Source organism: Anomaloglossus baeobatrachus, chromosome 5, assembly GCF_048569485.1.
Source record: "Anomaloglossus baeobatrachus isolate aAnoBae1 chromosome 5, aAnoBae1.hap1, whole genome shotgun sequence".
Taxonomy (NCBI): Eukaryota; Metazoa; Chordata; class Amphibia; order Anura; family Aromobatidae; genus Anomaloglossus; species Anomaloglossus baeobatrachus.
The window spans coordinates 464,324,059-464,342,223 of record NC_134357.1 but is presented as its reverse complement, the minus strand read 5'-3'; the positions used below and the strand labels follow the sequence as shown (position 1 = coordinate 464,342,223).

General features: G+C 43.9%; 1 protein-coding gene across 4 annotated transcripts in view; it reads right to left on the bottom strand.

Annotated features, from left to right (window-relative positions):
- NFATC2 (nuclear factor of activated T cells 2) overlaps window positions 1-18,165 on the bottom strand; it is a 207,475-nt gene that overhangs the window by 24,678 nt on the left and 164,632 nt on the right. The window lies entirely within an intron of this gene.

Below are 18,165 nucleotides of genomic sequence, written 5' to 3'. Positions count from 1 at the left end.
TTCCTTTTTCCTACGGGGGTCACACACAGCGATGTGCACTGCCGCAGGAACGAGGAACAACAACGGCAAAGCGATAGTATCGATAATTGGGAGCAGACCCCCATGTCAACGAGGAGCGATTTTGGACGTTTTTGCAACGATCCAAAATCGCACCTTGGAGTCACACACTATGAGATCGCTACAGCGGCCGGATGTGCGTCACAAATTCCGTGACCCCAACGAGATCGCTGCAGCACAATCGTAGCGTGTAAAGCCCGCCTTAGACTCCAACTCCCTACATGCTGCCAGATCATGTGAAAGGTAGAGAAGACCACTGGTTGAGGGTATGTGCACAGAACATCTTTTTTAGGGAGATACTGCCCGTACACTTGCATTGAGAGAGGCCTCTCTCTAGTCAGATTGTGGCCGAGAGTCTACTTATCACATACTCATGGCTATGTGACCGCCGTTCCCGACTCGGACGCCAGAAAATCCTTACAGCGTGAAGTCTGCACAATGTGAGGACTCAGAAGTCTGCAGTCACAGAGTGACACATAAAGGGACTCCAGACTTGTGATTTTAGCCTGGAGGACCCCTTTAAAAGACATGACTTGTTCATACTTTGGGAGGCTTCCTCTCAGAAGCGCCCCACCTCTACTCTTAAAGGGGTTTTCTGATGCACAAAGTTCATGAATAGATCTTGTAATAATAATACCATAAGTTCCACAATTGGATATGTTTTAAAAAAATGTTCCTGTGATGAGATGATCTTATATACATATATATGTATGTGTCCCTGCTATGTACTGTGTAATGGCCGTGTCTGACCGTACAGGGATATGGTCTGATCATACCACATCTCCTGGGCAAGGGAAGGAAGTAAAAAAAGTATAGACATTATAGAATGGGATCGCAAATAACAATGCTTTCTTTGAGGTAAAACATTTTTAAAAATCCAGCAGGGAAATGTTTTACCTCACAAACAGAATGAGCTGTGATCCCAAGCTGTAATGTTTCTATACTTTTTACTTTCTCCCCTGCTACGAGATGTGGTATGATCCATCTCCCTGTACGGTCAGACACGGCCATTACACAGTACATAGAAGGGACACATATATAACATTATCTCAGCACAGCAACATTTTATATACGCACATCCAATTGTGGAAATTATTGTTATGCCAAAATCTATTGATTAAAATAAACTTTAAAATGAACTTTGTAGGAATTCCCTTTAGGCCATGTGCGCACGTTGCGTTTTTTCATGCATTTCTGCAGTGTTTTGAACTGCAGTGTTTTAATGCAAAAATGCATGCGTTTTGATTTCCAAGCAAAGTCTATTGGACATAGGCATATTGTGTGCGCACTATGCGTCTAAAAATGCTACTTTTTTTGTGACAAAAATTTGTCAAAATCTTTGCGTTTGAAGAAGCAACATGTCAATTGTTTTTACCGTTTTGGCAGCGTTTTGGTAATATTGAAGTCAATGAGAATTATCAAAACGCATCCTAAAAGAAATTTCTAGCGTTTTACATGCTTTTTTGATGCTAAACACATGCTTTTTTGCCAAAATCAAAGCATGCGTTTTTGGCATTATAGCGAGGTTAAGAGGTTTCCATTTCCCCTCACATCCATTCCGACTTTAAAAAAATGAGTCAAACAATACTTTTACTTTATTTTGAACATAATTATTAAATCTCATTAATCATTTTCGGTAAATTATCATTACAGTGTATGATTTAAAGGTTATTTATTTTTTTTTTTTAATTTTTTCCTACTGTTTGAATGTTCAAACTTTATTTAGTTGTGTATTTGTATTGAAAACGCATCTCAATGAAAATGCATGTAAAACGCGGTCAAAACGTGGCAAAAACGCTATAAAAACGCATGCGTATTTCTTCGTTTATGTGGTCAAAACCAAATTTGACAATGGCAAATTCTGCCAGACGATGCGTTCATTTCTGCAAGTTACTGAATGCAACGTGCGCACATAGTCTAAATGGTACAGAGTCGGAGGCGCTGTAGGAACAATGACACAGCGACTGCTGGAGTTTTCCTGAAGCAGCTTCACCTGAGAAGACTCTTTGGCCAACACTTAGGGGTACTTTGCACACTGGGACATCGCTAGCCGATTGTAGCGATGCCGAGTGCGAGAGTCCCCGCCCCCGTTGCAGATGCGATATCTTGTGATAGCTGCAATAGTGAACATTATCGCTACGGCAGCTTCATACGAACTTATCTGCCCTGCGACGTCGCTCTGGCCAGCGAACAACCTCCTTCCTAAGGTGGCGGGTTGTGCGGCGTCACAGCGACGTCACACGGCAGGCGGCCAATAGAAGCGGAGGGGCGGAGATGAGCGGGACGTAAACATCCCGCCCACCTTCTTCCTTCCGCATAGCCGGTGGAGGCAGGTAAGAAGTTCCTCGCTCCTGCGGCTTCATACACAGCGATGTGTGCTGACGCAGGGGAACGAGCAACAACATCGTACCTGTCGCAGCGAAATTATGAAAATGACCACCACTACACAGATCACCGATTTACGACGCTTTTGCGATCGTTTATCGGTGCATCTAGGCTTTACACGTTGCGACGTCGTTACCGGCGCCGGATGTGCGTCACTTTCGATTTGACCCCGACGACATCGCAGTAGCGATGTCGCAACGTGCAAAGTACCCCTTAGGGTGCAAACCATGTGGCTAAACAGAAATGGGGTTTCTTAACTTTATGTAAAGAAAACTTTATCATGCAACGATGAAAAGTTCAGCAAAATTCTAAAAAAAAAAAAAGTTTCAGATATTAGTGTATGGGTAAATCTTTTAAAAGAAGGTATGTAAGGGTATATGGATTGTCTTGGAGCATTTTTACAGTAGAATTACAGTCCGTGTAGCTACTGAGCAAGTTGGGAATATACAGTATATATATATATATATATATATATATATATATATACACACATGTTTATATTACTGGTCGTTGACCTACCATTACTGACTGGACTAGCTAACCATCGAATACATAAGGGTGTCCTTAGTTTTCCATAACAGCACATGTTGGAGGAAAGAATGATCAGGCAGTTGGTTTTTTAACATGCCTGATCCTTTTGTTCTCAGGGGAGATAAGACACTACCAGAGGTCTCAGCAGAGGGTGCATGTGTATGAAGGGAAAAAAGAAGCCAAACTAAGTATATAAGCAGCTTTACATTCTGCAATTCCTTATTTAAAAGCACCCTCATGGTACAATCTCTATAGAGAACAATCGCCTATTATCAGGTTTGTCAACTGTCCCAACACAGGATGGTTTTGACAACTTTATTTGACCTTTTTTTTGTATATTGAGATTTTAAATTTAGTATTATTACCAAGTTAGGAGTTGTAATACTTTTTCTCCCACTGTATTGCGGATTGTCAAAGATGGAACCACATCCTTTGAAATACTGTTGGGTTTCTTCACATAACATGAGAGTGCTCTACTACGCTAACACCAGATACCTCCTTCAGTATGTCATATAGGAGAGTGAGTGATGCCAATTATTCTACGAGCAGTAGACCTGCATACAATATATTAGATGTCCGGCCTGGGTCCTGCATGAACTATACTGCAGGGTCCTTTATGTACCGCAGGGTCCTTTATATAACGTAGGGTCCTTTATATACTGAAAGGTTCTTTGTGTACCGCAGGGTCCTTTATATACCGCAGGGTCCTTTATATACCGCAGGGTCCTTTATGTACCGCAGGGTCCTTTATGTACTGCAAGGTCCTTTATGTACCGCAGGGTCCTTTATATACCGCAGGGTCCTTTATGTACCGCAGAGTCTTTTATGTACTGTAAGGTCCTTTATATACCGCAGGGTCCTTTATATACCGCAGGGTGCTTTTTCTCCTTTATATACTGTAGGGTCCTTTATGTACCGCAGGGTCCTTTATGTACCGCAGGGTCCTTTATGTACTGCAGGGTCCTTTACATACCCCAGAGCCCTTTATAACAGTGGTAATAGCGAGGATGAGATGTGCAGGGGAGTTTTGCACTGCTATACTTGTAATCTGATGTTACATATCTCTGTAGGAATCATCAGGGTGAAGAATATGAAACCACTAGACTTTGAGGTTTACTGTAAACACTTTGACCTAATTTAAGGCTGTAATGCAGTTTTGCAGAGAGACAAACGACTTGACAGCATCCTGTAAGGAGGGAGATAAGGATAAGTGCAGAAGAAAATTGTACTACTGGCATCTCCTGGTGGACATGGACCAGAGGTCTTCTGTTACACCTCACTCATTCGTCCATGGTGCTCTGTCCATGTTTTTACACCATAATAAAAACCAGACAGGCCTCATTATCGTCAATGGGGTCTTTCAGGATCTATTTGTATCTGTCATGTAACAATTTGTCCTATATCCCATTTTTTTTTGCTCTGAAATAGCCTAATTATACATAGATGAGCAAAACCTAATAGCCTGAACTTCGGACTGATACATTGTAGCCAACTAGCATCTAAACTGGATACGATTGTATCTACTGCTCATCTGAGAGGACTAGTTGTTATGTATTGTTTACTGCTTCTAAAAGTGTCTGTAAGAAAAATAATATATTTTACTACTATGAATGCAAATGTTATAGGGATTTTTCCAGATTTCTAGTGTCCCATGTAGAGCGACACGAGTGTATTTGTAAAACAGACGTCTTATGGTCAGATCATATTTTATCAGGGTTTATTTCAGATCCGTAATGGGTTTTCTTGCTCTAATTGTATTATTGGCATGCGTTAGTGTAGCGCCCCTGTGGTTAGGCGCTACAGGGGAATACAGCACCTTAAAACCACATAAACTATACCTCAAAATAAATATCTTTATTAATAGTATTGATTTAAAATATAGACACCATATGTCTTCCAGACAACAATAAACAAATACAAAGTGAGTGAAAGCTTAGTTGAAAAATAGAAAGATGTGAGAGAATGAGTAATAGATCAGTGATAGGTATCGGGCTTCATAGAACCTAAACTAGATCCTTAAATGACCCTTCCTACCAGCGGAGGGTGTCATAATGTTTAGGACCCCCCCCGCTCCAGATGGCTGGCCCTCACTATCCCTATTTTCTGCTAGCTTGTGTCCACCACCACCAACCAGGTGCAGAGTGTATTAAAGACAAACTACATGTACTACACAATAGCGTTAGATGTAGGTTTTTTCACTGAATAAATATTCAATCTGAAAACTTGATATTTGTTAGAAGGGAGCGACAGGGTCAGCCACGCAGGCTCCTGCAGCTCCTCCCGACGCGTTTCCCCCCCTTCTAACGCAATGAAAGGGGGTTCATCAGGGGTACTAAGTAGAAGTCACTTAAAAATTGGTTAAAGCCAGTGACTCAATAAGTCTTCTGACCAGGATAAGTGCGACCAGCATTACTGTATCCTTTTTCACAAAATCCCCTATTGTTCCATCCAGATAAATGGACTCATAGGAGGGGCTATGTCTTTGGATTTACTGATTCCTCCTCACTGAGCCATGGCCCAACGGATGTATATTAGTCTCCAATTTGCGTGAAAGAAGAATCCTTTGCAACCAATGAGTGAAGGTAGGGGTTGTTCCAGCCTAATTCCTGGAGACTTTTCACCACAGGGTTCCTGATTGTTCCTTATTGAGCAGGGGTCCAACAGATGTATTTCACTTTCCAATTTACATGAAGAGAGAATCCTTTGACACCAATATGTCAGGGTCGGGGTAATTCCAGCCTGATTCCTAGAGAATTTTCACCAAATCGCAAATTGGAGACTAATATACATCCGTTGGGCCATGGCTCAGTGAGGAGGAATCAGTAAATCCAAAGACATAACCCCTCCTATAAGTCCATTTATCTGGATGGAACAATAGGGGATTTTGTGAAAAAGGATACAGTAATGCTGGTCGCACTTATCCTGGTCAGAAGACTTATTGAGTCACTGGCTTTAACCAATTTTTAAGTGTCTTCTACTTAGTACCCCTGATGAACCCCCTTTCATTGCGTTAGAAGGGGGGGAAACGCGTCGGGAGGAGCTGCAGGAGCCTGCGTGGCAGACCCTGTCGCTCCCTTCTAACAAATATCAAGTTTTCAGATTGAATATTTATTCAGTGAAAAAACCTACATCTAACGCTATTGTGTAGTACATGTAGTTTGTCTTTAATACACTCTGCACCTGGTTGGTGGTGGTGGACACAAGCTTGCAGAAAATAGGGATAGTGAGGGCCAGCCATCTGGAGCGGGGGGGGGTCCTAAACATTATGACACCCTCCGCTGGTAGGAAGGGTCATTTAAGGATCTAGTTTAGGTTCTATGAAGCCCGATACCTATCACTGATCTATTACTCATTCTCTCACATCTTTCTATATTTCAACTAAGCTTTCACTCACTTTGTATTTGTTTATTGTTGTCTGGAAGACATATGGTGTCTATATTTTAAATCAATACTATTAATAAAGATATTTATTTTGAGGTATAGTTTATGTGGTTTTCTGGTCATTTTACCTCAAATTTCTATTATTTTTGTGGTTTTTATATGAATACAGCACCTTAACATCAAGGTGCAGTGCCCTTTGGTCACAGGTGAAAGAGAGAAGAAATGCAGAGTCTTATATTAGATTGAGTAACATTGACTCAGCAGCCCCTACCTTCATATTCCTGGGACTGTTTATATAGTAGGTCCATAGGGGGGTGGAGCCTAGCTGAGCGTGAGACGCGACGTGGTTGCCAGGACGACTGGGTGACAGTTAGTCAGTTAACAGTCAGTCAGTAAGGAGTGACAAGAAGAGATGAGAGTAAATTGATGACTGAAAGAAGGGCTAGAAATAACAAAAGCCCAACGTCCTGAGCGAGGGTACCCCAAAAGAAAAGAAAGACACTGGAAAAGGGGTAACCCAGATGGAAAGGGGACGCTTTAGGTCTGGCGAGAGCCGGCTGAAGAGTTCAGGTCGACACCGGTATAACGGGACCGAGGAGGTTTGTCAGGTTTATCCCCAAAACCATTGACCGTTAACCTGGGATCCTAAATAAGAGGAGTCCCGGTACCAATCAAGAGTCTAACCACTAACCCCAAGCCGAGTTCACGACGCTGTTTGCGGGATAGATAAAGAAATCGTGCAGCATCAGACCCCTGGGAAAACCAGTGACAAGACTAACGAGTGAGTTAAAGAGGGAGTCACAGAGCCCTCAGAGCAGAGACCGAGAAAGAAACAAAGAAAGGTTACCTCAGAGAGAGACTCTGTCATCAAATCTCCTCCGAAACTTGTGACCATTGGCCTTCTGGTAACCGAACTGTTGCTGCTGTGTACTGTGCAAAATAAACCAGATGCTAGTAAAAAGGACTTGTTTAAGCTGATGTGGACTCGGTGTGTCATCTCTCCGCTGTTCGACAGAACCCTGCGACGTCAGAGAAGAAGGCAGCCATCACCGCTCGGTCGCTTCCCTCCTGGTCAGCGACCCGCCACCCTGAGGTAAGAAATCTCCACCTGTGGGGAGCTGAGAGATCTTAAGCTGCCGTCACCATCACCTCAGAGGTCGGCCGCGGGTAGCGCTGGTATATCCCGCTTACCAGACACCACAGGTGGCATCACGTATATCCCCAAAATCATCCCTGAACCCCATTCCACAGCCGCAGAGTGAGCGCCCAGGGCACGAAGCCGGGACCGACCACCGGTGTTATTGCCATCGAGAGTAGAGTATCCGTAGTCCCAGCGCCAGAGTACCCCTACCGAAAACCCTGATGGTCGACTCATTAGTTTTTAGGTGACCCAAAATACTCCACGTATGAAGATACCCATATACTGCTGAGTAAGGGGACGGATCGACATGAGATCAGAAGCCCAGTGATGTTAGTGTCACAGGGCAGGACAGTGAAATAAGCCGCAAGGTGATTACACGTGTTATTTCCTGCTCTGTGCATTTCCTATATACAGATCTGATAAGCAAAATGCAGCCCACGCCAATATAATAGTGCGGGAAAGTGAGAAAGGTGGACTTTCCCTGCTACGTTCAGGGCATTATGCTGTAAATGTGTACCATCAAACTTCTTCGCCAAAACCCAATTGAGGGGGTGCAAAAGGTTAGTGGTTTGGACACCACAGGGGTTTTTTTTATCATTACAGCTATACAACAAACTTCATTGTTTATCCTTCAAAGCCAGGATTTTACAATCATTTACTTACAACTGAATATTTGTTAGTAACAGAATATCTATTACTGTAATATTTGCGGAAACGTCCCCGCTTTGGTAATAGTAGGGGGCGGCCGAACACACGGCCCTGTATAATTTTACCTTCGCTTATGAATGACACCATAAAGGTGTGAAATAAGTGGTACATTACTGTAGAGTCGATCTCAGCAGACAGGTACTTCCCCAAGGGGAATGCCGGCAAGAATATGTGATTCATTTTGTATTACTTGTATGTATCATCCATGCATATTGCCAGTTAAAGGTCCGGCAATGGATGACAGGCGCCCTACTGTCTTCTGAATATGTAGGACAATTGAAATACTATGTCCCAAGAATGACAAAAGTATTTTAGGAGTGATACCTTTATAGGCTAACCAGAAAAATTATATTAGCAAGCTTTCAGAGCACAAAGGCTCCTTCTTCAGGCAAATGACAAATTTGTAATTTGCCTGAAGAAGGAGCCTCTGTGCTCTGAAAGCTTGCTAATATAATTTTTCTGGTTAGCCTATAAAGGTATCACTCCTAAAATACTTTTGTCATTCTTGGGACATAGTATTTCAATTGATTTTTCTGGCTAACACGGTACCACAATATTACCCTGTATTGCACATTGTAAGAATATAAAGGACAAAATACTAAACTAAGATGTCAAATCTCAAATGTCAATGTTACCCACATGGATGGATATACTATTGGTGCAACCAGGGGCCCAAAGGGTAAGACGGCTGATATCTATTATTGGATTGCAACTAGTCCTTACAATGTTTTGTAGAGGGGCCCACTTTTGTCTGTGTCCGCCCCTATGTTACCCCATACATAAAACATGACATCTTAAAGAGTTCTGAATGCTTTGAGCCGAGAAACCCTGCTAGCAGTGTGTCAGGACACGGACAAGAGTAGGTCCGACGTGAGCCAAAACACACAACAACAGTGGTTACACCACGACAAACAAGGGGTACATTTTAACAATGCAGGGCCCTAGGACTAGTGAGAGTGAACATGGATATCTCCTCCACTTACCTGCCGCTGAACCCTGCACTCCTAGCCAGTACCTACACAGGTTCCTCACCTGTCGCCGAGCAGAAACATGAAGCCCTGAAAAGACCCTACAATAGTCCCTGGCTAGCGAGTGGGCAGGTTAGGGATGCCAGCCCCACCGCTGCACTAGAACAACACACCAGTGAAGGAAAACAAAAAGGGGGGAACACAACAATAGACTGCTGCAGTCAGCACCAAGGCTGCAGCCACCACAGCAAATTCAAGAGAGGGTTTCAGCAGCTCCTTCCACCACCAGCTCCAGCATCCAAATGGCAAAGAGAATAATCGGCACCCTGTGCAGGTAGCTGAGGGCATACAAAGGGTCTGGGAGTGGTCCAAACCAGAAACACCTGAACTGGTGGTTAGCCTGCTTGCTGGCAAGGAATACTGACATTAACCCTACGACTGCCAATGGAAAAGAAACATGTTTAATATTGAAAGTCAAGAATGGAAATGACTCTCAAGTCCTGAATCTGTTACTAGTCTCATAATGCAGAGAGGCAGCCGTGACAGGTGTCATCCTGTGAGCACAAGTTCTGACTGGCCGGTTTTACAAGTTACTTCACAAGTGCTCAATACAAGTCTATGAGAGCCAGAATGAAAAGTTTCCTTATTAACGCAGCTAAGCAGCAGTAACCATAAACCAATTTCACTTTCTTTAGTTGCAGTTGATTTTGGGCAACAGCCACAGCATGTGAACGGAGCCTAAATTGTAACTACAGTTCATCCTTGTGCCCAATTTGCAAGCATTGGAAAAATGTATGAAGAAAACAAGACCAAAGCTGAATGCTCAATGTGAGAGCTAATTTGTGAGATGGGTGGAGATATAGACACAAACCAATACACCTGAAACCGATTCGAAGAGTGAAAAATCTAGAGAATCCTTTTCAGAAGTTCTTACATTCTGAGGATTGCATTTCTTTTTCAATAGGTATTATATTCCAGAAAACGTTTTTCCTTAGGTCTGGAAGTTCAACGGAAGTGATGAGTTCCCTATAGAGTTTATGATTCCCAAATCTAACTTCCTTTGGTCCAACCTGTCCTGATAGTGACTATCCTTCCATCTTCACTTTTTAAGTTCTGCACTTCTCATGAGTTTTCTGGATCACAGTAAGAAAATAATAGTCTGAACTATCGCCTAGAACTCGGTTCCCAGGTTAAAAGCTGGACGTCCACACATGGGAAACATGCCTGTTCCATTCTGCAATGCTTTGAGTCATTTACTGTAATTGAGTATTTGTTTCTCATGGTAAAAAGAGCTGTAACAGCTGTAGAGGGGCTCGGCTGCATGGCGTGGGGAATCCTATGTTCTGCTTGGCTTCACTTCATCTATGTATCCTGTTTTCAAGCAATTATGGCCAAAACAGGTAGCTGGTGCTGTTATCAGCCATTGTAAGGTTCCCCCTGGCCAAACTGTCCACCCATCACTGATAGACATATAGCCAGGGCTTACACACACACATGAAGGTGGGGAGGGGTGAGAAGAGGTGAACTGGCCACCTCTAACAGATGAAATATCTTGTTTTTTAATTCCTTCCTGTTGTAGTTCGTCACCAGAGAGGTGCATAAAACAGGAAAATTCACTCCTCTACTCTGCGAGTCCTCACTGACCCCAGCATGGTGGACATGGTGGGTTTATGAACAGTACACTATCTGAGATTGCTTTTCCACAGTGTCCATTTAGAATATGTGGCAGGAAAATGCATTTAAATGGAATCTGTCATCAGGTTTTTGCTATGCAATCTTATAGCAGCATAATATGGGAGAGAGCCTGATTCCAGTGATGTGTTTTATCGGCATATGATTATCACTACAGGACTTCTGGGCCAATCCTGACCCCACCACTGTACCCTCACATTTAGGGGGGATTCTGACTTAGAGGCGTTCAGTCATAATCCCACAGATGGTAGCTTCGCCCCATTGGCTCCTCAGCCAAGCACACGCGCCAAATGTCTGAACCAGCGGTTCCTCTCGTACTGAGCAGGACTGCTATTGCGACAACACATCATCAGTAGGGTAAAACTAACCTGTCTCATGACAGTCAGACGTTTGGTGCGTGTACCTGGCTGAGGAGCCAATGGGGCGAAGCTACCATCTGTGGGATTATGACTGAACGCCTCTAAGTCAAAATCCCCCCTAAACGTGACAATACCGCAGTGCCGAGGAGCCCATCCCAGCCAGAAGTAGCCAGGGACCCCTGTGCCCCCGGTGAGTAACAATATAAACTGTAGAGAGAAATCTGCCTATCAATGTTCTGGGCGGGGTTATACAGGGCTCAGCATTTAGAGCTCTGCTAGATCTAAAGCACAGATATATGTGACAACTGCTGCACCCAGTTGTGTAAGTGATACATTGCTGGAATCAGGGTATCTGTTCCTATATCATGCTGCTGTCGCATCCAGTTCTCTCACATGGGATGCTATATGACCCCAACCTATGGGTGACAGATGCCCTATGGGCTTAAAGAGTGGCATCCATCTGAGAGGGCAGCCTCCCTAGTTACACCTCCTGCAAATGCAGCCTAATTTATAAATTTACTAATGCTACAAATGATTAATGCATAAAAGAGCTGATAAAGCTTTGAAAAATAGACCTGTGTTTGAACGCAACCTTATCACTATGCTACTTATATAGCCACGTTCACACAGTGTAGTTTTCATAAAGTTCCGAAATTTCTCCAATGCATCGAAGACTACAGGTATTGTCATGATAACATAGCTTTTTTATTTGCCATTATTTGTGATGCTGCTGAAGCTGTAGGCCACCTTACATGTCAGCACACATGGACCACAATCATCAGGTTTATAACACGTTCTGCCGTGAACTTATTCCTGGCCTCCTGTCTAGGTATCTATTTATATATCAAGGTTTGTAAGGAAACCCTCAGGCTAAACATACCCAAGTCACCACTCCTAAATAAGAAGAATAGAGTCAGTGCCAGCAAACTGCATGCTCTCTGCACCGGCCGGCATCTCCGTACAGGTTTAGACAGATCTACAATAACTCACTGACACCGTACATAGAAGAATTCACATTTCATTAGTAAATATTCCTGATATCCAATCTAGTAACTATGGAAAGTCTGGGGTCTACTACTGGAATGGAAGGGAGGGGAATGTAGGGTAATAACTATAAGGACATTGCGGTTACACTCTGGCCCTAAAGCCTAAGAGAGCCCCAAAGTTCCCTTTAGCCCAGACGAGAATATCTACAGCATTAAAGACTTGTAAAGGTTTTGGGTCCCTGTTGAAGACTTTGCAATGAGCTTGATGAGGTGGAAATGATCACCATAAGACCATTCCTCAACGCAATTTTAGTGTGGTGTGTCCTCTATGGTCTATGGACTCTGGGAATAAAACATGAGTCGCTAATTTCACCTACTAGTAATAGCCATCTAATAAGTCTTTATCGAGACTTTCAACATGACCAATATTATTAGCCAAGCCAGCAGAAGAAAGTTATTTCATGATAGGTGTCCTTCATTAGTCCATAGCAGGCTTTGGTTGGCTTACTGGATGGCTCTCATTAATACACACAATTTTAAAAACTAAGCCAATTAAGGAGAAGTAAGAATTGTGCACCCAACGACTTTGTTCAGCCGGTGTAGCGACTGAGTTATTTTAGGCAAAGCCACTTCAGGAGAATGCCTGTGGTCTTTTTCCTGAAGCGGTTTTACTGGCAGCTTACCGTCTAGCAGAAGCCACCCGAAGAATTAATGGGTTACTTTATTTTAACCGCTTCATGGCTTCCAAATCTTGAAGTGGTGAAAAAAGTGACAAAATGCTGAACATGCGCACAGCGATATGGGGTTGACATTGCTATGCGCTATATTTATTTCTTAGATTGTTTTGCTGCACAATGCCTGCTTGATTAGGTACGTTCCTTTTCCTTGTTACAATGCACAAACATGTAATGTCGTGAGCACATACCGAAAGGGCTCGTTCAGATGTCAGTTTTCTTAACGTACGAGAAAACCTGACCGAGTCTCACCAGTGATTTTCATCAGAGTCATCTGAGTTACATCAGATGGCATCCGAGTGCTGTCCAATTTTTTCACAAACCCATATACTTGCCAATACAAGCCCAATGCAAACCCATATACATTGCCAATTTTCATCTGACAATCAGATCAGTATTGGAAATATCTCAGTGATAATGAGCTTACCAAGAAAAATCAATGACATGTACACTACCCCATTCTCTTTTATTATAGGTACTGTGACGCCCTGGACTAGCCAGGTAGTCACAAACATAACATCACACACCCCCTCCCCTGGATAGTCTACATCAGTCAAACAAAATCCTTGTTGCCTCCCTCCAGGGTCTGATGTCCACACCAGGTGGGGCGGAGCCAGGCGGTTGGCCCCACCCACCGAGGAGTTCACAGGCCTGGAGGCGGGAAAAAGCAGTTAGTTCAGTTCAGTTTTGGAGTTCAGTGGAAGTGGAGTTAGGAGTTCAGTTTGGAGTGGAGAAACTGCTAGTGTCTGGGTAGGAGACCAGGCACTGTCAGCAAGGTCGGCAGACGGTGGTGGCCGTCTGCAGGAGGTGGTGCAAGTCAGCGGGGACGGGCGGTGGCCTGCCGGTACTGAGCAGATCTGCACCAAGCACAAAGGCAGAGCCATCAGACCCCGACCAGGCTGGGAGCCGCTGACAACGGTCAAATCCGAGAGTGACCGGAACCCCAGGGGTTCCCTAACACCCAAGTCCCGACAGAAGGCAACCGTCCACACAGTGAGGATAAAAAGCCACCGCCATAGGCTAGAGATCCAAGGGCCAGCGCCTGTGGGCAAAACGGGCTCCTACGGCACCTATACGCCGGGGAGCGGACTACCGTTGGGAAACCATCGGAGTCAATACTTTCTACATAGGTGTAGGGAAAGACAGCCACCATCAACCTGTCCGGGGAGAGCAAAGACACTGCAGCTGGCTGCGGGACCCGTCCATCCAGCCATTTGGTTTACCAGAGACTCTGTGAATCTGTGCCTGAGTGAGTACAACAGCCATCCGGCACCGCGCCGCGCTGCCTCCGCAACCCTGCACCCCAGCTACCCTACCTCCCCGTACCACCACCGGGCCCCGGGATCACAAATCCCTACCCACGGAGGGGGAACCAACATCCTAGCTGCTCCCTGCCATCGCTCCCGGGATCCCCGTCACCAGCAGCGGTGGTGCCCATTATCACCACAACCAGTGGGTGGCGTCACGGACTATTTCCCCAAACAAACCACCCCCCTTTTCACTCGTGGGCGAGGAGCGCTGCTCGAGTCCCCGGGTCCGGCCCACCGCTCGAGCCACCGAGCAGCAGCAGCAGCCGCGGACCCCAGCGTAGTGAGCGCGGCCCCTCCGCCCGCGACAGTACAAGTGTTATTGATGAAAAACACAGATACTCTGTTTCCCTGAAAATAAGACCTACCCTGAAAATAAGCCCTTGTAGGATTTTTCGGGCTTTTTGAGCATGCTTAAAATATAAGCCCAACTCCAAATATAAGCCCTAATTGTGGCTCCATAAGGAAGTGTCCATGCAGCTAAAAGGCAGAACATCAAAGAAAGCAGACATCCCTAAAAGAAAGCAGACATCCCCAAAAGAAAATAGAGAACCCAAAAAGAAAGCAGACATTTCCAAAACAAAACAGACACCTCCCCCCAAAAAAACAATTTGCAGTCACCAAACCCCAAACATGTACAGTTGGCAAGTGCCAATGGTGGATGGGCTCTCACAGAGAGATCTGCATCGTTGTCAGGTCCCTCACCATTCCAGCGACATTGCACTGCAGCTCTCACACACAGATCGGGTACCAGTATCACTCCATGCGAGTGATATTTCTTCCAGTCACCAGGGGGAGCCAACCACTGTAGAGCGCAGGGGGGACCTGACAGATTTGTATGTGAGAGCCCGTTTACTTGTCAACTAACTGTTTGGGGTCTGGTAAGTGTGATTCTTTTGGGGGTAAACTTAGTAGTACACAGGTTGGAATCAATGTAAGCGGGTAATTCAAACCTTTGTAAATATGGTATGTACCCATCACTATAGAACTGGTTCTGGACCATAAGAACAGCAGATCAGATAAGAAAATGTGCATCTGAACTAGTAATAGGATTAACACAAAATGTTGATGTTCCACAATGTGATGACATGATTCTATCTGAATAAATGTTGATTTTTTTTTTTAATTCAAGGATAAATGTGGATTGTTGTTCATGGGGGTATTATTTTCGGGTTAACACTGTAGCACACATACATAGAAATCTGACTTCTGAACAAGACCTTACTATTTCACTGGTGTCAGTCCGTTGACAATCCTAAAGGGAGTCGTTTGGGTCTTACAAGCATGTTATTCAGTTCCGGAGGCTATACTATATCAGCTCACAGTAATAATACAATATGAATAATGCACTCAGAAAACACCAATGCGCAGATGATATCGCAGTCAATAAGTGGCTGTAAGAGTTAATGGCGGTGCTGGGAGCAGAGCTCCGGTCACTACTGAACACTCCAGCAGAGCAGATGAACTCCGGCATACTCTGCGAGTTTGTTAGCAGCTGTTTACAAAGGGAAACCCAGTTACTCAGTCTCTAATCCATTCATGCTTCATTTTTTCCACCCTTCACGGCCACTGACAAGACTATCTTTAGGAGACCCAACATGTTTGGAAGAGAGATGATGGAAAGAAGACGTCCTTATGCCAGGTTGGCATTCCCTCTAGTGTGGAAAATAAGGAGGTTCTCCAGAGACCCCTTCTTCCACCCTCCCCCTGAAATGAAAGCCTCACTCTTCCAGAAATCACAGAAGCCAAGTACAACAAACAAAAAGCGGCTTTCCCCAACCCTCCGGAGAAGCCCGTCTCACACTTTTACAATGGTTTCCATAGAATTTGTTTTGCTATCATAACAAAATCAGTATATCCAGGCGCTGCGGAGCACACTGTTTTGTCAAGACAATCCGTTTCCTGGTTTGTCAGGGTGCCAGGGCATTTTTGTGTGGGTGCCACAGACGGGGGACTCCCTGGATACAGTTTCATCTGCCATAGCAAACGCTCATCACTGTCATATTTCATCTCCAGGAAGAGTCACTCCATGGGTGAGGTAAATGGGATCTATTTCAATTTAACCCTCTGTGTGCAGACATAAAATCTGCAGTACAGTCCTAGGAGAACACATATGCAGACACATCATAGGGAGAGGGCACTGTAATGTATGAAGGAAAAGGCAATGGACAAGCAGCAGCCACTAAATCCTATATTCAGCCTCTATAAAACTTCCTAATGGCTGGCTTTTTTCACTTTGGCTCCATTATGGAGGAGATTTAATGAGCAAGTTCAATTTTGACAACCAAATTCCTGTAAACTTCTAGATATAGTCTATTCTACATGCAGTAAATTGTTTAGTCATCATTGTAACTTCTGTAACTTTCCTTATGTACTAATAAGGAACAGTGATGTCATACCGGGAGGTGGTCCTAACGGCACCGCTGATCACAGTCGCCAGGTCTTGTGAAGCGTGAGTCGGGAGTGGCTGCAGCTCAAAGCTATGGAGCCTCATTCTGATCGTCAGAACCGGGGAACGTTATGGGAAGATGTGGACTACGTCAGACCTGCATCGGAAATTTGCTTTCTAATAAATTGATGAATGAAAGACAGTCTATTTTTTTATTTCTCTCTTTTTATGTCTTTCAGGTTTCTATTTTTGGACCATGTCGAATACCTTGGACTACATCGGACCTGCATGTTGTTTTTTTTATAAATTGGTGAACCAAGGAAAAATTTAGGGAGTGATTTTTCAAATACACTATTTTTATGTACGTTTTTCTTTTTACTTACTGTGTTAGTAATGGGGGCGTCTGATAGACACCTCTGCATTACTAACACCAGGGCTTGATGCCAACTGACACTACACAGATGACATCAAGCCATTACCTCGATTGCCACTGCACCAGGGCAATCGGGAAGAGCCAAGGTGAAACGTCAGAATTGAAGCATCTAATGGATGCACCACTCTGGGGAGGCTGCAGGCTGGTATTTTTAGGTTGGGAAGGGCCCAATAACCATGGACCTTCCCAGACTGATAATATCAGCCCCCAGCTGTCTGATTTACCTTTGCTGATTATTAAAAATAGAGGGGACCCCACATTATTTTTTTAAATTATTAGATTAAAAAAGGCTAAACACCCTTTGGTGTCACATGAAAAGCACTAAAAGGTGCAAGCTTATAACATGTAAGGGGCGAGACATTATATATCTTCAGGATATGTATCTCTTCTATCTATCTCTAACTAATATCTTTCTGTCATCTAGCTATAGCTTTATTTTGCTTCCCTTTGAGATGTGTGCGAGAAAAAAATGGCATACGGATGGTCTGTGTGAGTCTGATTTTTTTCTCGCACCTATTATGTCATAGCATTAGCTATTGCATTGTTGCAATCAATTTTTTCATCAGCCTGATTACAGTTGAGAAAAAACTTGCAGACGAACACTGCCTCATTGCATAACACAGATGCGAGTACAATGCATTTTTTTCTCACATTGCACTAGCCGGATTTATACGCAGATGTGACTGATCACTAACTGGTAGTAATGGGAGAACTGCACTCCATGGCCAGCTCAGCAATCTGTGTTGGCTGGATGGAGCCCTGGTAATCTCCTTACCGCTCAGCATTTTCCCTCTTCTTTTTATTATCAGGTCTGACGCAATATCTTGTTTGTGTCATGCTGCCATGATGACATTCATCAGCCCCAGTTAATCAAAAGAAGAACCAAAGTGCAGAGAGGTAAGGAGATTCGCAGGGCTCCTGTCCAGCAATCAAAGATTACTGACCCGACAAATGAACTGGAATCCTGCAATTCAATTCTCCCATTTTTACTAACTGACGTTTATAAGGTGGACACAAGCTGTAAAGGGAGTGTATTTCAGAAAATAAACTATTGTTTAGATTAAGTTTTGTGTAAAATATATTCTAGATTTAAA